This window comes from Rhineura floridana, chromosome 5, assembly GCF_030035675.1.
Source record: "Rhineura floridana isolate rRhiFlo1 chromosome 5, rRhiFlo1.hap2, whole genome shotgun sequence".
Taxonomy (NCBI): domain Eukaryota; kingdom Metazoa; phylum Chordata; class Lepidosauria; order Squamata; family Rhineuridae; genus Rhineura; species Rhineura floridana.
In genome coordinates, this window is record NC_084484.1 from 74,496,243 (window position 1) to 74,522,301 (window position 26,059).

Consider the following 26,059-nt stretch of genomic DNA (forward strand, 5'->3'; position numbering starts at 1 on the left):
TATTTTTGCAAGCAGCTGCCTGCTTTTTTTTTCTTTTTGCATCTCCTTTTTTTGCAACTGGTGACTCTTCAGAGCAGAGACTCCTTCACCTTTCCTCCGCTGCTTTCCCAGCACAGAGGTAAGTCCCCAGAGGGTTGGGGGCTTTTGGTTCCTATACTGGTTCATATAAACAGCGGTCAGTTTTATCCTTCAGGCAGCTGGGGGGAGAAAATTGTGTCAAAAAATAACTAGGAGATTCTGTGTATAATGGAATGTTGACATCTCACAAGCGACTCGCAGGCACAGCAGACAAACAGCCACCACCATCCAGCTGATTGTCCCCAGATTCTAGCACTTGGAGATAGACTGCCTCTGATTCTGGAGGCTTCAAAAATCCAACTGGCCCAGTATTCTGTTTCCAATGGCAGCTGGTCAGAAACATCTAAGGAAACCCATGAGAAGGCAAGGCCTTCCTCATTGTCCACCCCCCCTTTACTGCATTTGGTCCACTGAAGTATAATGACAAGTGGAGGTTCAGTTTGGCTATTCTTGCATAAGAAGAGCCAAGGGGGTTTGCCTCTAATTTCAACAATCTGCTTCCCACAGTGGACCAACCAGAAGCCTCCAGCAAGCCTGTGATGAAGCCATGAAACATGATGGCTTGCTTCCCTGTTGACAGTCCCCAGCATCAGATATACCACCTTAGGATATGGAGATTTTGTTCAGGCATCAAGGCTAATATGAATCTGAACAAGCCAGGATGGGGAACCTGTCGCCCTCCAGATGTTGTTGGACTACAACTCCAAACTTCCCTCACCTGGGGGGGACTGATGGAATCCAGCAACATCTGGAAGGCCACAGATTCCTTGTCGCTGCAATTAACCTGTTATCTCCCTGCAACTGATGCCTTTTCTCCATAGGCATGTGAGCCAGGCTCTCCTGGCCTTATGGAAGGCTCCGAAAGGGGCTCAGACCAGAGCTTGGAAGATTACTTTTAAAAAGTAATAAATTACAGTTACAGTTACATGGCCCCCAAAAAGTAGTAATTACCGTTACAATTACAATTGCTCTGAAAGTAACTGATTACTTTACTTTTACTCAAAAGTAATTGCTACAATTACATTTTAGTTTCTTTTTTTAAAAGAAATTGCCTACAAGGTGCTGGCCTTGGCTGCTGCACATTTAAGTAGCCTAAAACAACATTAAAAACAAGCACACGCACACAGAGGGTAGTAGAATTTTTTTTTTATCCATAAGATTAACAGAATGGCATAACAGAATCTCACATCCCCTCACTCCATCCCCAGCAATGATGATACCCCAACACACGTATTTTTTGTATATATATGTTGCCTCCAGCTCTTTTCTCCTTCCACTCCTGTCAATTTTTAAACAATTGTTTTCTCCACCCCATCTCGCTCTCCGCCTCCTCCCTTGGCGCCTCCTAAGCACCCATAGAGCATGAAGGAAGAACAACGCTGCACAGAAACCCAATTTGAAGCACATGATTTTTATTCACAAATCAGTGGAGCTGAAGACTTCCCCTGCTCCCCCCCGGAGTAATGTGCAAAAGTAAAGCTGGAAAAATTACAATTACTCCTCAAAAGTAATGAAGTTACTATTTGTTCTATTACCAACAAAATGTAATGAAGTTACACACGTTACTCAAAAAAGTAATAAATTACAAGTAATTCATTACTTGTAACTAGTTACTTCCAAGCTCTGCTCCAGGTACATGGAAAGCAAGTACTGGATTAAATACTTTTAAATTGCAAAGGTTTTCAAAACACTGCCCTCTTCAATAGCCCCCAGAGTCTGATTCTAAGTTGCACACAAGAGGAAAAAACCTGTAAGCCATATTCTTACTTACTCAAACTGAGAATCTCAAAATTTTCTCACGTTGCAATGAAGTCTAGGCACTGCCTGGCTCAGCAAAACACAACCCTGGCTTCGCTATTGGCTACAATCCTGAAAGGGCAGGGTTACTTTTTTTGAACTATAACTCCCATCAGTGGCCATGCTGGCTGGGGCTGATGGGAGTTGTAGTTAATTATATTCCATTGCACTGTTGTGGTATTTATCTTAAAATAAAAAATATAAATTGTCAGTTGCATTTTACAAGGGTTAAAAAAACTAATCTGTATAAAACTGCCCCTCAAAGGTCAGTTCTGCACCCCTCTGAGGTCTGCGCCCTAGGCGGCTGCCTAGTTGGCCTAGTGATAGCACCAGCCCTGCATACAAGTCTCACACAACGCCCTGGTATCGTTTTGGATTAAATCCAGGTTGACCTTCCCTTTTGGCAGTTCTATAAGCAACTGTTTTATGGCATAGTCATATAGGGTATGTAGACATTTTATTGTCACCACAACACACATTTATCCAGTCTAAGGCTGTGCACAGACTATATATTTAATGCACATTTAAAACGCATTGTTTTCCTCACAGAATCCTGGGAAGTGTAGTTTATCCTTCACAGAGCTTCCCAATACCCTTACCACATTAACAGTTCCCAAGATCATTTAGGGAAGCCATGTGCTTTAAACGTATGGTGTGTTTGCAGCCTAAGTGAGGCTAATTGAAGTCAACACTTTTTCCTTTAGACGCCTCCCTAGTAATCTCCATCCTCAGACCATTCTGAGCGTTTTGGTCAAGGAGAGGACAATGGTATGTTTCCAGTACTAAATTCCTTTGGGTCCTTGAATTGCCACCCACAGAAATCCTGTGGAGGAGTCTGCCCATAATGGTGCATATATTTTATTTAAGGTATTTGTATTCCACTTTATATCATTAACATTTCTAAATGGTGTACATAAAATTACAAAAAAGAAAAAACCGTACAAAAAAAAGAACAAGAATCTATCATAAAACCGAACATTACCATAAAATGCCTGCTGAAATAAGAAAATTCAACAAGGAGGGTGCCTGTCTGATCTCAGCTGGAAGGAATTCAACAGGCTTGGGCCCACGACACTGAATACATGATGTATATGAATATATATATGAATGCACAGATTTTCTCTAATTGTATTGCTTCTTATTTCTGCTATTTCATAATAAAACAATTATGTTTTGTCATTTTATAAGTAAAAGTATTTTGTTTTTTAACTTTTAATTTTTAAAATTAAGTTCAGATACATTGCCATGCTTTGGATACAAAGTAGTACAACCAACCAACATATAAATAAAACCACAATGGCAGAAGAAATATTAATAGCAACAAGGGAAAGACAAAAACATTGAACATTGAAAATAAATTACACAAAGCTTTCCATCCAATGATTATGCAATTTCTGATTGCAAAATCATACTTACCCAACACCACCCCCTCTTTAGTTTTATCTTCTACTGAGAATTTGAGTTGAACTTTCTGTACTTTAATAGGATTCACTAATAGGCAAAAAACCTTGCCGTTTAAGAACGTACATATATTTCTGGACTTCCGGGAAGGGTGACTTCGCTTGTGCCTGCTTTTGGGACGGGCTCCCACCTCAAAAGAAGCTTATTCAGATATAAATCAGTCAGAACATTTTTTTTTGACTGATGAAATTTCTCCCGGGCAGGGAGAAACGTAGAGATCAACCTCAAAAGCCTGTTTTTGTTGGGAGGACTGGATTTCATTAATTTATGAGATAAGGTCCAGCCAACAATACCGGACGGACTTCCGAACAAGCTCTATCTGTTTAAGCGATACGTTTATCTTTTCTTTAAAGAGAGAACGGACTAACAGGCAAGCACCCTTCTTTCTATTATTTTTTTTACTTGGTTTAAATTGTTGCAGCAAAAGGAGATTTGTCAGATTGATCGGCTTTGGACAACTTCTGGGTGAGCTATAACTCTTCTCTGCTATTCACGAAATTAACAGCTTATCTCTGTTTCTGTCGCAAAAAGCTGTCCTGGAAGTGCATTCTAAAGATATAAACAGAAGAGGGATTTCTATTCCTGATTTCTATTCCGAGGAATATTATACTGTCTGGGACTATTCTCTTTTTGGTCTATTTTATTTTGACGAATCTGCTTCTTCATGACGCCACTAACTGTTTTGATGCTGGGAACTAAATTTGTTTTGCATTCTTGAACATAGAGAGATAAGGCAGGCTGCTCTGTTTATACTGTGATGTCATCAAGCCTGGAATATTAACCCAATTGTTGCTGAAATAAGAAGTGGTTCTTCTTTATTTTTGTTTTGCTTTGTTTTCGTGGTTTTAAAAATGGCAATCAAGAAAGTGACTGAGAATCTGGAAGTAACTATGTTTCAGAAAATAATGGATGAGATTGAGATAACGAAACAAACCCTGCGACAGGGTAGTAAGGAGCTGAAAATTGAACTGAGCAAAATGACGCAGGAGCTTAAAGAAATAGGGGATCCTGTGAGAGAGGAGAATGAGATCAGAGATGAGAAAAGAAAAAATAAAGGGAAGATACAAGCCCTGGAGATTGGAACAAATGTGGAATTGGAAAAAGATCTGGAGTTTATGGATTTTAGAAATAAAATCTACTGTTTGGAATTTAACGTTATCTCTGAAGAAATTAATGAAGATATTAGAGATAAAGTTATCAATGGCTTGGATAATCTTCTGGACTGGAATGATGTGATGGAGCTTGATATAGAGAAAATCTATGGAATTAACTGCAGCCATGTGACAATGGAAAAACTCTTAAGAGATGAGCCAGTGCATTTTGTAAAAAAGAACACAGATATGACTTTACAACAGTATTTCAGCAACTTATTCAGAATGGATGGCAAGAAAATATTTGGGATAGAGGAAATTCCCATCAGACTCTTTTTATATTACTATGGCTACAACAGCAAGATTATTATGGAAGATTATAATGGAAGATTGGACACTGAAATTACTGGACTTAACAGGACTATTGAAGATGGAAGATGGAACTAATAGGGATAATGGAATAATGGCTATTGAAATTATTGGACCTAACAGATTCTGATGAGATGGATTAATCGAAATGTTTATTTGGACTATGGTTATGACAATAAGATTATTATAATTATTAATGAGATGGATTAATTGACATGTTTATTTGGAGAAAAATTGATAGATATATTTCTTAAAGAATTGAAACCTCTTTGACTTTTTGTGGAAAGAATAAAGTAATGTTTATGAGATTTGATGATTAATTAAGATAACTACTGGAGGAAAGTGATTTTATAATATGATTTAAGAGACAGGATTGTTATATATTGTAGACCTATAACTGATTTGATATGTGACAAATGGGAAGTCAACATTTTATATTTTTTTTTGTTTAATCATTTTTGTTTTGTTTTGTTTTTTGTCTTTGAATGTTTTATGATTTTGTTTTCTATGTTTTATGAAAATTTGAATAAAAATTATTATAAAAAAAAAAAGAACGTACATATATTTCTATCAAACTTCAAAAAGCAGGAAATTGGGCACCAGGGGAGCAAGAGACCTGACCTCCTCTCTGAGATACTGTACTGCTCTACAAGTTTGTAAAAATGCTCAGAAACATGTTAACAAATTCTTCCAAGCTACACAGGAAGTGGATTGGACTGTGAAAGACCAACCCAAATTGTGTTTGCATTTTTACAGATTTGTAGGGGAGTACAATATTTCAGAGAGGAGGTCAGGTCTCCTGCTTCCCTGTCGCATTCACTATAGCTGCCCAATTTCCCTGCTTTTTAAAGTTTGATAGATATATCTGTTGGCTATAGGTACATTCTTAAACTGCAAGGGTTTTTTTTGCCTATTAGTGAATTTCTCTGCTTTTTAATCCGGGAGGTAAGAAATGGGATCCTGTTCAAGTTTGCTGTGAATGGATTGATCATTTGCATGCTTATTGAGTTCAGTGGGATTTACTCCCCTGCAATCATGCTTAGGATAGATAAAACTGACCATGGGGAGGGAGGCCTGGAGTGGCCAGGGGAAGAGGAAAAAGGAAGTGAGGGGGAGGAGGAAGGAGGAAGAGAGAGTGGAGGGGAAGGAGGGAAAAGGCAGATCTGATCATTTGCATGCTTATTGAGTTCAGTGGGATTTACTCCCATGCAATCATGGCTCTGATAGGTAAAATTGACCATGGGGGAGGAGGAGGGGAGAGGAGGGGGAAGGAGGAAGGGGGAAGAGGGGAGCTGAAGAATGGGGAGGATGAAGGAGGGAATTGGAAGGGGAGGGGAGGGGTGAAAGAAGGAGGAGGGAAGGTGCAAAAGGGAGGTGATGGGAGGGGGGAGGGAAGCAGAGATTTGATCATTTGCATGCTTATTGAGTTCAATGGGATTTACTCCTGTGCAATCATGCTTAGGATAGGTGAAACTGACCTGGGGGAGGAGCAGGAAAGGGAGGTGAAGGTGAAGAGATTGGATGGGTGGGCAGAGGGGAAGCCCCTTTCCTTTCCAAAAGGAAAATATTCTGAATAGTATCATACTTTTCCAGCTTCTCCCCCACCTTTTTATTCTACAGCAGGCACACGTAGCCTCCCACCCAGATTTAAACCAAAGCTCTCACTGGCCACATCCACACTCTGACAGAAAAAAGTTGACAAGGGGTCTGATTTTTATCTCTCTTTTTACACGTTGAAGTATTGTTTCTTTCTGACTGTTTTGTTTATTGCCATGAAAATTTAGAGGGTTGTTAAGCAAGTTTTTCTGAGTGAGGAGTATACGTTTTGTAAAGATTTGTTTTGAAATGAGCTTATGGGAAGCATCTGAATAGCATGGGGGTATTTTCAATTTAACATTGCGGAATGCGAAAAATCCATGCTGACTATAGTGTACAGCCACAAGAGTAATATCGCATTTTTCAGAAGCCTTAAGAAATTGTTGCTACTGCCTCATCATATAATCACATCCTCTTTGTCAAATAGAGTTCATTAAAGCCCCTGGTGATTTTACTCATTTGTGTTACAGCTTTTTTTCTTTATATGCCTTGCTAGTTTTGTCACTGTGGTGGCAAAATAATGCAGGAAGGAATTCACACTCAGAATGTATTAGCATGCTTTCTGAATGTAATTTAAAGAGGGTCCGTTTTGATGTAACATAAAAAGCATGTCTGTATTTGATTACCTGTCATAAAACCGGGGCTTAGAATGATATCAGCAGGATAGTGACAAAGCATTAATGGGCAGCAGGGTTTCAAGATGATTGTGCTAGTTTTTATTTATTTATTTACTGCATTTATATTCCATCTTTTCTCTAAGGAGCTTAAGGTGACATAACATACATGGTCCTCCCTTCATATTATCCTCACAACAAATTTAATAAGGTAGATTTGGCTAAGAGCTGGTGACTGGCCCAAGGTCACCCAATGACCTTCATGGCCCAGTGGTGATTTGAACCCTCGTCTCCCTGGTCCTAATTTGTCACTCCAGCCACTACACCATCCTGGTATAGTGTTTCATGCAGATCTTTTCAACAATGATTTGATTTTGGCATTAGTTAGTTCTGGGGCTGTAAATATATGCCGTCAGGTTGCATAAATCCCATAATTACTCCTAAAAGTGGATTAGGACTCAGGAGATTAACTGAATACTTGGAATCCCATCAACCTGGGCCTCCCCTTTTCATGGTCTGCCTAAATGAAATTATCATTATCATTTATTTCTCACCCTTCACACCAAGTTCCCAGGGTGGATTACAACAATTTTAAAATTGTTTTTAATGTCATATTTTAAAATAATCTAAGATTCCAAGATAGGGTGGGTCCTAAAAATACATGTCTTAGGCATCAAAGGCCAGGGTAAAGAGGTGCATCTTTAGCATTCGCCTATAGATGTACAGTGAAGCTGCCAGACACACCTCAGTGGGGAGGGAGTTCCCCAACATAGGAGCCACCATGAAGAATGCCCTCTCCTACCTCCCTGAGCTCCTGAGGGTGGCAGAACTACCAAAAGGGCCCCCTCTGCTGATCTCAACACCCAAGGTGGTCTGTAGGGAAGGAGGTGGTATTTCAGATACTTAGGACCTAAGTCATTTAGAACTTTAAACGCTACTAGTATGAGCACCTTGAATTAGGCCCCAAAAAGAACTGGCAACCAATGCATGAGATCTAAAAGGCACCCCAGTCAGTAATCTGGCTGCATTTTGGACCAGGTGAAGTTTCCGAGTAGTCTTTAAGGGCAGCCCCACATAGAACGGATTGCCATAATCCAATCTGAAATTACCAGAGCATGGAGTACTGTGGCTAAGTCATCTTTGTCCAAAAGTTGGTGAACCAGCTAGAGCTGGAAAAAGGCACTCCTAGGCACTGAGGCCACCTGAGCCTCGAATGTTGGATCCAGGAGTACCCCCAAGCTGTGAACCTACTCTTCCTGGGGGAAACCATGCACTCTAAATTCCACACTGTATGAATATGTCAGCAAACATTAATACATGAAACAGTACAAAGTACAGAAATTTTAAAAATTGCCATACTAACTAGATTATTGTCAGAAAATATGCAAGCTGTTCTGCTTATAAAATATTGAATATGAACAACAAAAGTGTAATAATTATGTTGTCTAACTTTATACAAATGACTTAGCTTTCCTTGTTCTCACCTGATCCAGAGCTTGCACACGCATTATATTCACACAGAGTTCTGCATGTCCAGATTCCCTCATTCATTTCAATGAACGGACCGCTAAGGTGATTTTCATGTTGATGATTATATAGAACTTCTAACATCATAGGTGATATGCCTCTGAATGCCAGTTGCTAGGAACCAACAGTAGGAGAGGGCTAATGTCTTCAAGCCCTGGTTATGGACATCCCAGAGGGAACTGGCAGGAGGCTGGACTAGATGGAACTTTGATCAATCCCACAGGGCTCCGTTCATTTTGGTTCTACCACTATGTAGGCATGGAAATGCCTCATCTACTGAAATGATTGAGAAAATTGTTTCCGGCTGGGGAGCTTCTTAGCACAGTAAGAAAGTGTGGCTCCGTGGTTTAGGTGTGGCCCTCTTGTGAAACGTGAGCCCACTGGGTTGTGTTCAAGTCCTTTGGTCTCTAACGTTGAAAGCAAGATGGGCCCCATACAGTGGTAAAGTAGAAGGGAAATGCAGAAGCAATTGTGTCATCTATTGGAGGGCCAATATACTGTAATTGATGGAGTCTCCTCACTATGATAATGAGATGTTCAACTTTGTTTGTGTCACTAGCATAAAGCAGGGGTGGGGACTTATGACCCTCCAGATATTGCTGGAGAAGAACTCCCATCATTCCTGACTGTTGGTTATGCTGGCAGAGGGAGTTGGGAGTTGGGAATTGATGTGCTGGAATCCAACAAGAAGCTCCCCACATCTGGCATAGAGGAAATCGGAGAATTAGGGACATTATCAAGCATAGGCTGGATATTTATTGCCTTTTCTTTGATGGTGTTTCTACATCATGCTAGCAGTTTAAATGGTAACATTTCTTTGAAAGATTGTTTGCATTTCTAATTAAAAGGTAAAGACTGCATTTCAGTTGGCTGAAGAATTCTCTTACCAGAGCTCAACGTGTTTTACAAGTTGATCCTATGCAATCAGCAATAAGGACCACTGAGATAAATGGAGCATAATCCTAGGAAACTGCATAAAATTGCAGTGATGTAGCTCCTAATAAATTGAGTATTACGCTACGTAACTCTATAGATGGGTAGATAGAATAATGGATCAACACAACTGCCTGCATTTTTGGACTCTACTTGGTGTGGCTATGGGGGCTGTCATGATGAGCTCTTGCAGTCCAAAATTTACCACTATACCACTGTTTCCATACCTTAAAATGTATTCCAGAAACATCCATCTGCCATACTTAGAGACAAAATTATGTATTTCTTGGGTCATGGATGGTTTGAGCCAGTATGGCTCTCAGCTATTATCATTCTCTTTACAGTCTCCTCATTTGCTGCATAACCCTATGCAATTAGCACTTCAATTTATCCAAATGTCTGACTATCTGAAAGTGGTGGATTCTCCCTCAGGCTAGTCAAATAAATAAGCATGTACTTCTGGTCTAAAACGGATATTAAGTATTTTTAAGTATTGCATCCATAAGCTAATACTATTATATATTTGTAGTTTTTCTAATATTAATTTCCTTTGTCCATTATTAATTTCAAAAATCTTATTTCAAGCTTGCAAAAAACCCAACAATGTTTAATTGTTGTTTTATTATGTATTCACTAGTTGAAGCCAAATGTCCCGTTAATCTTGTCAATCTGACAGGTTTTGGAAAGAGTTAGATATAGAGGGCAATACAGCTGATTTGAATCACAACAGGCCATGCAGCCAATTGGTAATGGTAATTTCTACAAGTTATCAGTCATGTAACCTTGCAAGACCTTCGGCTATAAAATATGGAAACAATTATCTTCACATAGAATTTTCTCGACCAAGATCACCTTGTGTTTCAGTAGCATGTCAGCAATAACTCTACATCATTTTAATTATAGTTTACTTACATCAGAGAAAAACTGGAGGTGTTTACAATAAGACCCATTAAAAACTACATTTATATCCCAGTCCTAAACATTTGCATTGATGTAACATCATTGGTATATTCCATCATAACCTCCCCCTCAGCACAACTATTTTTAGTGTTGGGCAATAGTCTGAGGTTACCAGACAGGTCTGGTGCCAGCAGGTGTCCAGGTTGGGCACTGGCCGAGGGCTTTGTGGCTGGCTGAGGGCCCCTGCATCTGAGGCTGGGAGGGTGGAGCTCCTGCTCCATGATCCCCCCAGCATTGGGTCATGGGGTGTGGTTGCAAATCACAACTGGATAGTTGTACGGATTGTGGAACAGGAGCTCCACTCTCCCAGACAACACCATCTCTGCATCCATGTGCATTGGTGCATGCTTAAATACACCCAGTCGCATCACCTCTTGCTTTGCTGCATCAGTGTGCTGCACTCGCATGCCTATGATCACCCAAGATGGTGGGGGCATTAACACCCCCCACCATCTTGGCTGATGGGAGGCATGCGTAATGATGTGGCAATGCAAGAAGTAGCATGACCAGATGTATTTAAGTGCACACAGGTGGGAGTGGGGCCAAGGGGCTCACTGCCATCTGGTGCCCAAGAACCTGTTGTCTGATGCTGGCCCTGTTACCTGATCATAGATTACTGTAGCCAAGTTATCCCTGTCTAGATAGGGTCTTAGTTAGCCCACCAGTCTAAACTGGTGGAAGGCAATTCCGTTTTCCTCATACTTTGGTGTAAATGTAGATGTAATGTTTTCCACTGTAGTTTGATCACATCTTTTCTTTATTATTGCTGTAGTGGGATTGAATAGAACAGGTTGTCTAGTGATGACCCCATTCTCACTTCAGGTTACACAGAGGGGATGCTTTGATTAACCAGTCCAGAAGACATGTTTTTATACAAGTTATCCATTATAACAGTTGATATCTTTGTCATAAAGAAGATTTGCTATATGCAGTTTTAATAAATGTGAAGGGATGTGGAGGACAATAGTTTAAATGAATTCTATTGCTAGTGCTAAGTAATTTCTAAAATATGATTTGTGAAATAATGTTTTCAAATGTGCTTATTTTCTAAAATACAATATGGGGAAATATGACAGTAGGAGGGAGCTCAAGCTATTTCAGAAGGGATCCCAGTCACTGTTGTAACGATTATATCCTGTTAATGAGCTTCAGCTTCTAGTGATGTACTCTTGTTGCAACAGAATGCCATGTGTGTTGACATTTCAATAGAGAGCTCTGAAGCAGCAACCTTTGAATAGCACATGATCAGCATGAAGGCTGTCCTGCTCTCATATTTAACTTTTTCTCCTCCTGATCTCTTGGCACCTTTCAAAAGAGTTATCAACATCCAAATAACATTTCTTTCTGTGTAAATCTCTCTTTTTGTTTGAGCAAAGTAAACAACACCAAAGCCTATGGCCGTACTACCCTGAATATGCCCAGTCTCGTCTGATCTTGGAAGCTAAGCAGGGTCAGGCTTGGTTAGTACTTGGATGAAAGACCACCTGGGAATATCCGGTGCTGTAGGCTTAGAGGAAGGCAATGGTATACCACCTCTGAATAACTCTTGCCATGAAAACCCAATGAATATATCCCAAAGATTCATAGGATTGTCTTAAGTCATAATCGACTTAAAGGCATATAACAACAACAAATTACACCTAAGTACTCTGGAAAATTTCAGTGTCAAACCTCTTCTAAACTGCTGTGAATCTAGGCATTATCCACAGATTTCTGCATATGGAGCACAGTGTGATAGAAGAATTTTGGAGTGATAATCTGTCCCACTTTAGACTTGGGAATGTTGTTTCTAAATGCTCTTTCCATGTACCCCCTCCCCCCAAAAAAACTGCCAGCCAGTAAACAACTAGCACACCGAGAAGAAAAGATTTCAGCCCAATCCTATTACTATACTAGTTTTCTACACATGGAGATTTTTTTTAGTGCAAAAGAACATGAAAAATATGCAGTGTGGCATTGAGCAGGTCATTTTATTACCTTTGACTGCCACCATCTCATTTCCATTTCATTCTATGGCGGGCTCCAACTGTTTGTTAGACTGACTCAGCATTCCCTCAGTGCAGGCTGATGGAATGGAAGTAGATCCTTGCTCTCCTACTATGCCAACCCCACTTATTTGCAGGAGTCAATAAAGTTGTGGCCTGTTTTCACCCGTCAACCAGTTGTTGTCTGCTTTATTCCTATGGTGAAGGACATCGTGTGCCTGCCTCACAAGTGGGATACTAAGACCATGTGAGAACTCCATTTCTGCTCCTCTTCCCATTTGAATATCTGTTTCAAAAAAAGGCCTTTGAAGTTGTATACCATATTGGAGCTGTGTATTCCATGGGATTCAAAGGAACTCAAGGGGATATCTATTTTTGGGGACTCTAGAGATCGTTCCCATACAGAAGAATATCTGTTCCATAAACTATACAAAATAGAACTAGATGTGTGGTACGGTGTGTGGGTGGGGTAGGGTTACCAACCATACTGTTTTAAATGTACACTTTTTGAGATGATGCAACAGCATACTCTTACTTTTCACTTATCGAAGCCAAATGTACTCTTTTTGAAATGACAAAATGATGGTAACCCTAGGGTGGGGAAGCTGTTTGGAAGAAGCTATGCGAAGGAACACGTGGCTGTCCAAGTGTTGATGGGCTCCAGATCCCATCAGCCCCAGCTAGTATGTCCAATGGTCAAGGGCGGAGCTTGGAAAAGTTACTTTTTTTGAACTACAACTCCCATCAGCCCCAGCCAGCATGGCCACTGGATTGGGCTGATGGGAGTTATAGTTCAAAAAAGGAACTTTTCCAAGCTCTGGTCAAGGGTGAAGGATATTGTAGTCCCAGGTTCCCCATCACTGTGATAAAGGTTCAAGGCAAGACCATGTTGCTCCCCATGAAAGACTAGGTTGTGTTCAGTAAGTTTAGAATAAAGTGCAATTTCATGAAACTTTGGGATATAGCATTCTGTAGAGATAAACCCCATTGATTTTAGTTTAGGATATTTCCTGGTAACTGAAGTTTATAAATGTGCTAAACTTGTATTTTCTTGAGCTACTTACTGCATAGCAGAATGATCAAAGTCTATAAGACTACTCTGAAGCGAGTGGTTTGAAGATGGCAGTTTTATGAGCCTGTGGTTCTACTGACATTCAGTGTTTCAAAGTAACCATTTTGACGTCTTGGAGACACTTAGCAGGTTTTCAAAATTTTATCCAGAGACTCCTGAATACTATATTCACCTCATTAAAACTGAAAAAAAAAATGCCATCAATTCTCAACTTTTCCCATAATGATCTAACAGATGCTTTAAAATCACACACCATCACTGGAGCTTCTCTTTATGCCAGTAGTTTTCTGACTGGTTTCCTCGATTTTACTGTTTTAGTTTTACTAATGCAAACATGGTTTTAGCAGAGTGTGCAGTCTGGCAGAAGCAGAGATGGTTCTAAGGAGGGAGGTTATATGATAAGTGGAATTGGCTGGGGAACTTATTTTTCAGAATTGCCATTTTGCTTAAACATTTTATTGTGTCATCTTTTGCTTTGGTTTTTTTTCATGAGTTAAGGCAAACTGGACATGTATAAAGCCAATGTAATCATACAAATCCTGAATGTGCCAGTATTAATAATTGGTTATGGCCAATTTACACAGTTAGTTTTCCAGTTGGAGTGTTTGCCCAAACAACCTCTAGAACTGTCTGCTCTAGGTTTTGGGAGTGGATTTGTTTTTGGAGAAAGTTTGTAGGGAAGCAGGTTGTTTCCATTACACATATTCACACATTTTATTTTTTAAGGTATATCATTTAGGGCCAAAGTACATGTCACGTTAAATGTGTCGCTTGCCCTTGCGTGTTTATTTATTTTATTTTAAATAGCTGTTGCAGGGGGAGGGGGGGATCATGATCAGCGATGCAACATATTTTTAAAAAATGTTTTCTTCCCATGTCATTGCCCCAACAAAAATTCCCACTGCACCAAAAAGCTGCCAGTGTACCCATAGAAATCATGGCTTGGATAAGGGTTTTAAAAAACCCTTCTCTTCATTGTGGTCCCAAACCTGATTGCTTCTCCATTTCCATGCTTATAATATGTACTCTGTCTGGAAAGGGCCCCTGTTTTCAATAAATGAGTCAGTATTCTAGTTCAGATCTAATGTAACTGTAAGGCTATGAAATGAATGGGACTTTTAATAAAGATCATTAGGACTAGAATGTATGCTAACTGGCCCATAGTTAATCTATATCTCTTTCTACAGCTCAATTCATCCTAAGTGGCACATGGACTAACATTCCAAGCTGGCCTAATGCCTTTGCTGAGTTGGGGGCAGAGGAGAGGTAACTGCAGAAAACATGCAAGTAAGTCCTTCCAACCTTTGGCTCCGCTTATTGACCGGCTGATGCTGCCAGAGCAAAATGAGAAGCCATTAGCACAGTAGAGCATGTGTATGAGTAAACATATGTGACTCTGAAGACTTTGTCTTGGCTCCCTCTACCATTGCTGTGCCTTAAAGTGGGTAACCAGCCTATTGATGTGTAGTAGGGAGCTTTATAGACTATCATAAGCACAATAGATAGGTCATTGCCCCAAAGGGGCTTACAGTCTAAAAAAAGCTGATACAATGTATCACATTGGTCCTGAGAATGTTATAAAGTAAGGAAGAACCACATTGCCCCCACACCAAGGAAGACACGTGACACCAGACTGGAATAATGTTATATTTATTAAATATAACATACTAACTCAATTAAAATACAGCCAATTATTCATATCTAAATACTTCAGGCAGGTGAGGCTAAACCTATCTATGAGGGATTACACCCTCACCTTCAAAACACATCAATTCTTCTGAGTCTGTAACTCCAGAGACAAGGACATGGGTGAATTCCTCCCTCCTTGCTCTTAGAGCCAGTTATGTGGTTCCAACCTCCACACCATGGCCCCGCCGTACAGGCGTTCACCATGATGCACAAGCCGGTCCCACCAGGACACTACCCAGATCCCCACCTGACATAAAGCCGTGATGGTTCCCTAGGAAGTGCCCCTTTTTCAGAATGCCTTAATCACCTCAATTCAACCCTCTAATACCTCACCTGCCCAAATTCTATGCCACAAGAGGGGATCAGCTGAAGCTTGGTCCCCTCAGCCCAAAGAAATTAACAAACCCCTTAATCCCAACATCAGATCCTCTAAAAAGAAATCACACCCCTGTTCTGAAAGATGAACGCCATCATCACGAAACAAATGTGGGGCATGGAACCTGATCCTATCATGAGGAATATATGCCCCACCAAGAGATAAGACCAGAGCCCTGACTTTCCTATTCACCCATTTCCGGGATCTATCGATCCTGTTAGGATGAAAAGCACCCCTTCACACGCTCCTAGCTAGCATATCAGACCACACCAATAGGAGGTTGGGAAATGAAGAAATAAGCCACGTGAGATCATGAGTGACCTTATGGAGCAGGTCCATCCCTGGACGCTGCACCAAGTCATTTTTACCCAAATGAATCAACAATACATGAGGCCGATCCGCTGAAGACATAATTCGGCAAACTGATGGCAACAGCGCATCCCATAGCATGCCCCTACGGGCTTCCCATCGAACTGTAGCTACGGCCGAGAGCTGCAGCTGAGTTCCAGGTATTGACGAAGAGGCATGCCGGTGCGCCCAAAACAAGATTGAATGGCCACACAGAACGATCTTCACGGGAACTGGGAGGCTCAACAAACCTAATGGAAACAAAAACACAATGCATCATAATTAAAACCTGATATAAGACTTAAATGCATCGGAACGCCACCTGCCAATCGCTTGGATATCGCTAGCGCTCATGCCCACGAGGGCCGCGGCCGTAGCCGCACCAATCCGAAATGAATGGAGCCCATAGACTCCCGCATCGCGACCACTGGCCAACAAGGCTCGCCGAACAACGGCCCAGAATTGAAATTGAGTCAGGGCAGAACCATCCGCATGTATGAACAGATAACGCTGGCCTCCTGGCTGTATAGACAAGAATTGCCACATTGCAGACACAGGGCATAATTCAGGGACCTGGCAAGTGCTCAAAGACACAATACTGCCACGGCCCTTCTGATCAGTCTTAGAGACTCATAGGGAGAACCTTACTATATTGGCACCTAGCGTGCAATCGCTAAAGCATAAGGCTCTGTAGGCAACATCGCGCTTAGAGGGGACCAAAACTTCACTAGGGCGAAAAGCACCATAGAACATCGTCAGAGTTACTGCGGCGAAAAGGTGCGACTCATACAGAGATGAGCATAAACAATGAAACAATGCCAGGATCTGGAGGAGGACATCTGGCGTGATTGGCCTCCTCCGGTCAGTGGGCCTGGGAGCGGAACGCGACCAACCCTCAAGGACCTTTCTGACCCTAAAATCTACAGAATGATCCGGCAGTCCCCGCGCCTTGGAAATAAAGGCCAGCGCTGAAATGTGCCCAGCGATAGTAGAAACAGCCATATTGTGCCCTTTTAAAAATATCATAAACTGCAATAAGTGGGAAGCAGGAATAGGCCACGCCATAGGCAATCCAGAAATGTTGTGAAAATCCTGGAACTTTGCCAAAGAACGCTCATACGCTTTTTGAGTACTGGGCGCAAGGGCGGCTGCAATAGCGGCCCCGACTTCTAATTGCCAAGGTTCCACAGGAATGGTGGGACTTGGACTGGATCCAGTGCCGCTCCAGGTGCAAGGTCCCGAAAGCGCGCCATCTGTAAGCGGGAAAGAGCATCAGCCACACAATTCTGCAAACCTGGAACGTGCCTGGCTATGAATAAAATATTAAAACGCAAACATTGCAAAACAAAGGCTCGCACCAAGCGCATAACGCGAGGAGACTTGGAAGTCTGAGCATTGATAACGCTAACAGTAGCCATATTGTCACACCAGAAACGCACTGTGTGATTTTGAAATACCAATGGCCAGATATAAACTGCTACAATTATGGGAAAAAAATCCAAAAATGTCAAATCAGAAGTAATCCCAGAAACATGCCACCTGGCAGGCCATCTTGCAGCACACCACTGGGATCTAAAAATTACTCCAAAGCCGAGGCCTCCAGCAGCATCAGAATGTACCTGTAACTCAGCTTCCAATAATAATTCCTCTCGCCAAAAAGAGAGGCCATTAAAATCCATCAAAAACTGAAGCCACATATATAGATCAGCTCTCATCCCTGCAGTAATTCTAACAAAATGATAGCGAGAGCGAACTCCCTTCATGGCGTCACAAAGACGCCTGAGGAATGCACGACCAGGTGAAATTACTTTGGATGCAAATACTAAATGACCCACAAGTTCCTGCAACTGAACCAACGTAATCTTCTTCAATCCTAAAATCTCGGAAAGCCGTTGCCGAAGGGCAATCAACTTTTCTTGTGGCAAACAGGAAGATTGAGCCACAGTATCCAACTGGATCCCTAAAAAAATTAGAGAAGTAGTAGGACCCTCAGACTTTTCTGGAGCTAACGGTACACCCAATTCTTTAGTTAAAGCTGCAAATGATTGCATCAGATGGAGGCAATGTGAAGACCCAGCTGGCCCAATAAATAAAAAATCATCAAGATAATGAGCAGAGAAGGAAGAAGAGGCTTTCTTCCGCAATGCCCATTCTAGAAATGTGCTGAATGCTTCAAAAGCAGCACAGGACACGGAACAACCCATTGGCATAGCCCTATCTACATAAAACTGACCTTGAAATTTAAAACCAAGCAGATCCACATCCTCGGGGTGAACTGGGAGGAGGTGAAAAGCGGATTTTATATCACACTTAGCCATTAAAGCGCCCCTACCAGCCTTACGAACTACTCTCACCCTTCGTTGAAAGACGTATATCTAACTGATGCATATAACTGAGAAATCCCATCATTAACAGAGGCACCTTTAGGGAATGACAAGTTATGGATTAAACGGTATTCCCCAGGCTGTTTCTTGGGAATAATACCTATAGGAGAAATCCTCAAATTTTTTAAGGGAGGAAAAGAAAATGGGCCGGATATCCTGTCGGCAATTATCTCCTTATTGAGTTTTGCTAGCACCACTGAAGCCATGTTGCTAAGAGAGGGCTGATTTGCTGAGGAAGTAGCAATCCTAGGACCCTCAAATGGAATACGGAAACCTTCCGTAAAACCTTGAAGCAAAAAACTAGCGGCTTCCCTATTGGGATAAAACCTCAACAGCCCAGCCAAAGGAATTAATTTTATCGGGCTACTGGCCTTGCGACGTACCGCCGCTATTGCCAGATCCCGGTTTGGGCTGTTGATGGTCCCCTGTACTCTGGCGAGCTATACGCGCTCGCTGGCACGATGAGCTGGGGTGGGAACCCCCACATAGACCGCAGACGTGTCTGAACTTACAAGGCCGTCTGAGGCAACAGCCGGTACTATTAAATGTCCAGCAGACATGTTGGGATTGAACCCACCGCCCGCCTTGGCCTAAGCCAGAGGCGGAAGTCTGTGCACGCGCTAATATATGTCCACTATCAGCTCTATCTCCTAAAGTGGGTTGAGCTGGAGTCATAGAACGGAGCCACAAGCCCGCATGCTCAATGTCCCAATGAAGGGTGGGGTCCAACGCCGCTCTCTGCCTAAAATTTTCATCGTACCGCAACCAAGCAGTACCAGAAAACTCGTGAAAGGCTCGATGAACAATGTCCTGATATTTAATCATGGACAAAGCCCTAGACGGGTAAGCCTGAGTCATAACGCCCATATAGATAGTATAAGCGCTCAACCAATTAGGCCACACACGGTCGACCTTCCTTTTCATGGCTGCCTCACGCTCCTTAAATTCCTGACCATCTTTGTGTTGGCTTACTAGGCCTTACTACCAATGTGTTTTTTCATCAGGTCTGAAATGTTTCAAGATGTATGGGAAAGCAGCCTTATCTGCTGTGCTGGCCTGGGAGCGCTCATTCAAGGCCAGACAGTAGTTGTCATGGTAATGGGAGATAACAGCTGGGAAAGTTGTAACTGCTGTTAGTTCTTCCTTCTTCTGTGTGTGTCTTTGAAGCAAGCAGTTCTATCCTTGAAGGGCGGGGGAGAATTCTACTTGTAACTATCCTCTTAAGCCTTTGGCCGTAATGTCTTAGTAAAGACTCTTAAACCTTTCTCAAGCCTCTGTGAAATTTCTTGCTCAACTTAACTCCAACGTAACGTATGCTGTTCACGCAACAACGCTCACACATCAACAGGGTTATGGGCCCAGATCCACAGCGCGTTACACAGGAGTAAGTGGCTGGTCTGAACAGCAGACGGAGTTCCAGAGAGGGCAGCTTGATTGATTGTGCCAGACAGAGGTGAGCAGGATGGCTGCAGTAAACATGTCTGGAGGCTTGCTGATGAAACGACTTAATGAAAAGAATTATGGAAGCTGGAGGCCAAGGATGCGTGCTTTGTTGATAAAAGAGGATTTATGGGAAGCTATTGATGGAACACCCCCTGCACTCCTAACAGCGGCCTGGACTCGGAACGATGAGTGGGCGCAAGCTTTTATTATTCTGGCTCTATCCGACTCTCAACTGCTACACGTGAGAGATGTTACAAACGCCAAACAGATGTGGGACGTGTTGGAGGCCCTTCATGTGCAACAGACCGCGGGATCTAAATTGTGTTTGGCAAGGAAGCTGTACCAGATGCGCTTCACGGGTGAGTGCGAAATGAGTGAGCATCTCACGGAATTCAGACGCCTATTTGCTGAGTTGCAGGATCGAGGCATGGAACACTCTGTCCTTCAGAAGATCTATTTGATCCTGGCTTCACTCGATGGTACTTGGAATAATTTTGTTATGGGAATTGAAGCCATGCCCGATGGTGGGCTGAATGTAGCCTTTATTGAAGAAAAGCTGACCCAGGAATGGCAGCGGAGACAGGAGGCGAAAAGTGCCGTGCCGAAGGAGGCAGCAGGAAACAAGCAGGAGCAGCAGCGGCTAAAGGCTTGTTATGTTTGCGGAGCTCGTGGGCATCTTCAGAGAGACTGTGCAGTCAAGCGAAACTCCAGGGACGGAGGCTGGAAACAGAGCGGCAGTGTGAACTTTGTTTGTAAACAGAAGTCTCAAGATTTAGGACCTGTTAACTGGATTCTTGACAGTGGGGCAAGCCATATATTAATCAAAGACAGGAGTTTGTTTTACACGTCTACAGATGAGCAGGACTTTGTGCAACTGGCGGATGGATCACGCAAGAATGTGGAGGCTCGAGGTCTGGTGAGATTTGATAAACTTGGAATACTGTCAGATTGTTTGTTTGTACTAGAACTGTCTCATAACATATTGTCAGTCAGAAAACTGGTGAGTTGTGATTTTTCAGTATTGTTTCACAAAGACAAATGTTATGTAATGAGGGGAGATCAAGTGTGCATGCAGGGAAGCCTGAATGATTCTCAGTTTGTAATAAAAAGCAGTCAAGCAGGGTGTGCTGTGTTAAACGCTGAGGCACATACACATCAAGGCTGCGTCCATGAATGGCATCAAAGGCTGGGGCATGCAAACTTTGACACGATTAAGAAAACCCCTATGCATAGTGAAAACATGCGGTTGAAAGATTGTGGACAGTTAATGTTGGATTGTGATGCATGTCATAAAGCAAAAATGACAATTGCTCCAATTAACCGGGAGGCTGAGAGAACCACAACAGCTCCCTACCAGTTAGTTCATGTTGATTTATCAGGGCCAATAAACACTTCACGAGGAGGTGCGAGATTCTTTATGGTACTGGTAGATGATTTCTCTAGATACACTAATCTTTATTTGCTCAAGCATAAAAGTGAAGCTGAGCAGAAGCTGAAACTGTTCATTAAGAGAATCGAAACTCAACATGGCGTCACTGTGAAAGCGATACACTCAGACCAGGGAGGGGAATTCACGAGTAAAGCATTGAGTGACTTCCTTGAGAGTAAGGGAATAAAACAGAATTTCACTGCTCCATTTAGCCCGTTTTCCAACGGGACCGCAGAGAGAAAAAACAGGGTGCTTCAGGAAGCAATGAGAGCCATGTTAATGGATTCCAGTTTAGAGAATTCTTTCTGGGGAGAGGCAATTTTGTATGCGAATTACATTCACAACAGGGTATTACACAGTGCACTTGGAATGTCACCTTATGAGAAAATCACTGGCAGAAAGCCGAAAATACAACACATTCAAAAATTTGGGGCATGTTGCTGGGTCCACATTTCACAGGGAAAAAGAAGAGGCAAGCTTGCACCCAGAGCACAGCAAGGGTTTGTTTTGGGATTTCAGAATGCATATTTCAGAGTTTGGTTACCAGAAACACAGCAATTAATTCTGAGCAGAAGCATTAAAGTTGCAGAAAAGCCTTGGGATCAAAGGCAAACAGTCATTCTTACAGGATCAACTGACACACAAGCACAAACACAAGCACAAACATTCAAACCAAACCTTGACATAAAAGTGGAAGGCACACAAATTCCTCTCAGGGATGTGTTAAATGAACTCATTTGTGGGAAACGCAGAAATAAGAAACGCAAGGTTGAAGAAATGGAATTTCCAGAGCAAGCTGTGCCAAGTACCAGCTCAGATGGGGGGACAGAGAGAGCAGAAGCCCTAGTTCCTTTGAGACACTCTACAAGAGCGAACATTGGCAAACCGCCTGAAAGATTTACTGTGGGGGTAATTACCAGCCCAGGTATGCATAAACAGGTTGAGATGGATCCAGAGACACTATATTTGACCTGTGTTCAACCAAAATTTGATTGAATAAAGTTATGAAATGTACTGAGATGTTCTGAAATGTACTGAAATGTAAACTGGATCTGTATGATCTTTGTATTGTAGAAATGTGTTATTGTTATTGTTGTAATGGATTTACAGACATGATGAAAGGGGGGAATGTTGGCTTACTACGCCTTACTACCAATGTGTTTTTTCATCAGGTCTGAAATGTTTCAAGATGTATGGGAAAGCAGCCTTATCTGCTGTGCTGGCCTGGGAGCGCTCATTCAAGGCCAGACAGTAGTTGTCATGGTAACGGGAGATAACAGCTGGGAAAGTTGTAACTGCTGTTAGTTCTTCCTTCTTCTGTGTGTGTCTTTGAAGCAAGCAGTTCTATCCTTGAAGGGGGGGGGGAGAATTCTACTTGTAACTATCCTCTTAAGCCTTTGGCCGTAATGTCTTAGTAAAGACTCTTAAACCTTTCTCAAGCCTCTGTGAAGTTTCTTGCTCAACTTAACTCCAACGTAACGTATGCTGTTCACGCAACAACGCTCACACATCAACACTTTGGGCTTTATCTCATTTTCACGAAACAAGAGAGTAAACAGGTCTATATACTCTCCACGCCAAATTTTTTCCTTAGTAGCTAACAGTAAATGGTCACCTAAAGGAAGGGAGGTATCGCCATGTGGATAAACTCCCAAAGGAAGAGGCAAATAAGGAGGAGACTGGACAGAAGAATCACCTGACAGCTGCCAAGGCGTCACTGCAGCCACCGGCCAAGGAAGCTGGGGTTGCTGTGGAACCCCATAAACACCACAGGGTGGGTAGTATCACCTGACTGAGAACCTGGCATTTGAGGGTCCCTAAAAGGGGCACTTGAACTCTGAACCTGTGTGCTGAGAACATGTGAATGCGCAAATTGCTCACCTGCATAAGCAGCTGGAGAAGCAACCACTGGGGGTGCAACCATCCCTGAAGCTCCAACAGGCGTAGCTGTGGCTGCCGGTGGCATAAACTGCGACTGTACTTGAAGAGGACCAGGAGCAGGCAGGAGTGGAACAGCAGGAGAAGAGATGGTAGCAGGCACAGCAGCCAAACCAACTGGAGTCACAGCAACCACCGGCTCATCAATGGGTGCAGCAGCTTCAAGAATACGAATCCTAGAAGCCAAATCCGCAAGAATACTAGATTTAGGCACTCTGGCAGCCAAGCGAGCAGATTTCTTACCTGCAGGGGCGGAACTTGGGCCCGCCTCTATGTCTATTGGCTGCCTATGCTCCTTTTCAAATGCCTCGACCCTAGCCACCAAAGCACGGATAGTCCCCAAATCCTCTTCATCATCGGAAGATTGCGGCTGGTGCAATGGGGGACGTTTTTCAGCTTGCTTCACCACCCGCACCCCTTTTTTCTGCTGAACTTTCTTGGGCGGCATGATTAGAAAAAACACCAATAAACAACAATTATGAAAATTAAGAGAGAATTCAAATGCAATTTTACTCCACAACTTTCAGAATTTTTTAAGTAATAATAATCACCCAGAAATGAATAGCTACGGAACTATAATATTATTGTATTTATTTATTATTTTTATTATATTTATTTATTTTTTATTTATTTTTATTTTATTTTTATTTTTTTATATAAAATTTTTTTTAAAGGGAAGGGAGGGGGGTGTTGTTTTAGTTTAATTGATCAATTAACTATAATAAAATAAACAACCGTTATAATTATCCAATTAATACAACACCTTATCAATTAAATTATAATATGCAAGAACTATTTTTATACAACTTAAATTTTGCAATGAATTGAATAAATACCAACAGGAACAACTGAATCAGCTAAAAACTATAATTAAACAATGAAAGGATGGGAGGGGGGGAAAGGGGGGGTAGAGGTGCTTTGGTGCAGACGAACAGAACCCAATAACGAACGCCAATTACCAACAGGAAGGAGGGGGGGTAAAGGCAGCTAAACAGTAACGAAGCAAAGGAGGACTTAACGGAATAAATTCAAAATTACAAAAGAAACAAATAATCAGAAAACTACAACCCCAAAAAGAAAATTTTAAAGGCACAGTAAAAGAGCAATGACGTTAAACCCAAACATGCATAAATTTGGGATGCTTTTCATACTACTGGTGATGAGTTATGCCTATGTGGAGCTTCTGTGGAGCTTACACGTGAGTCACAAGAGATCAGAAATGACGCTGTAGAACTTTTCTCCAATCTTGAACGACTACCCTTCCACCTTTGTGCTATAAAATGAATGCAACTTCCATGCTGCCTGCTCAACACAAGTGTGGAATCTGTTCATGCCGTTATTTAAAAAGTCTTCATTTCAGCACTACCATTAAATTGCACAGCTGGTAAAAATCTTAAAGGAGCAATTTAATTGTTTTGATCTCAGAAAGAAAGGCCCATGGTTTATAGAAATTGGGGAGGGGGAATTAGTTTTTTGCCTAGCTGTATATTAGCTCTCAGTTTGTAATCATGCATTCCTGCACAAATTGTTCTGCAGCCTTGAGCAAGGTTTCCTATTTTTAAAGAACGGACTTCTTGGGGGAATTTGTTCCATGCTATGTATTCAGGGATAGAAATCTTGGCTCAGGCATTGCATAGAGTTGCCTCTAATTAGCTTCATGTTTCCCTTTCCCATAAGTCTCTCTGAGTCTGTACAGAGGAAGTTGGACACAGCCCTGCAGGTGGGATGTGCGTGCCGGGAGCATCACACAACCGTGGGGAGTCACCCGGCAAGTTTGCATAGGGGTTGCTCAGGCAGCAAGCAACAGGGAAAGAAAACAGCGGCTTAAATAAAACACTACAGTGATTATTGTCTGAATTTTTTTAAAAAAATGTTTTGATTAGTGTTGATTGAACTTCTGTATTTAAAGGACCTAAGAGGTCCAAAATGCATTGGACATTAAACTTTTTTCTTCTGTCGTACTGCTTCCTGCTTCCCTCCCCATTTGCCTGGAATTCCCCCTTCTTTGTTATACTTGATTAGTGCTGGCCAATTGCAGCTTGGCATTCTTAAAGGAAATATGGGCCTGCAAATGATTACAATGGAGTTAATATCTTATTTGCATTCCAAAAGCATGACTTTCCCAATATACTAAAATCTAAACCATTCAATTGTTCCATGATTTATTTTTAAAAAAGGAAAAAAAGAAAAGAAATCCAATTCACAAAGCTGCATAAGATCAATCCTAAGGCTTAGATCCAGAGTTCACACAAGTGCAAAGGGGCTTTTCTGTTCCCTCCTCCACACTGCACTCCCCGTGTCCCCTGGAAAACCTCTCCTGGGTGTGTGTCAAAGGAGCATCAGGGATAGTGTAGTAATGGGTAATGAGAGAATAAAACACTGTCTCCAGTTATTATGATTTGGAGCTAAGACTCCACTCTTTAGCTTGTTCTTGTGGTTACTTTTCCCTCTATGCAATTGTGTGTTGACCTGTTCATCAATAAACAGCCTCTTGTTCTGGATCTCCAAAAGTGAATAACCCTGCTTTAAATTTGGAAAGCGTGGCAGGAGACTGCAGTGGGAATTGCAGGGTGGAGGCAGCTGCTATGAGCTCTGTGTGTGAGAGGGGCAGTAAGGACGCACAAGTCCCATTTTATTATATACATTGAAATCCAACCTTTTCCTCCATGATAGAACTCATGATGGAAGTACAGTTATTTGTCATTAAAAATTCAACTCCCTTATACTTCCTAAAGAAATCCAAGGTGGCTAAGAGATCAAGAAAAGTTAAAATGTGCCTGGGAGAGAGGACTCAGAGCCAAGTGGGGAGACTTGAGGGGGCCCCAATTACTGTAGTGATGGGTAGAGGAAGATATGGCGTTGTGAGGAGGACTTGCCAGGTAAGGGGAACGCGGCCCAGGCAGTTGCCGACTATGCCTTGTTCCGGTCCTCCCCACACCCGCAGGTTTGTTGGTTGCCCTATCAGCCAG

The 26,059-nt window shown here is 42.0% G+C and overlaps 1 long non-coding RNA gene and 1 pseudogene across 1 annotated transcript; both read left to right on the forward strand.

The window, feature by feature from the left end:
- LOC133385844 (uncharacterized) lies at positions 1-25,111 on the forward strand. The gene is made up of 3 exons (XR_009762975.1): positions 1-118; positions 14,671-14,770; positions 24,768-25,111. It is a non-coding gene; the product is annotated as an uncharacterized LOC133385844 (long non-coding RNA).
- Positions 11,817-11,935, forward strand: LOC133386275 (5S ribosomal RNA; annotated as a pseudogene).
- Positions 25,112-26,059: the final 948 nt, after the last annotated feature.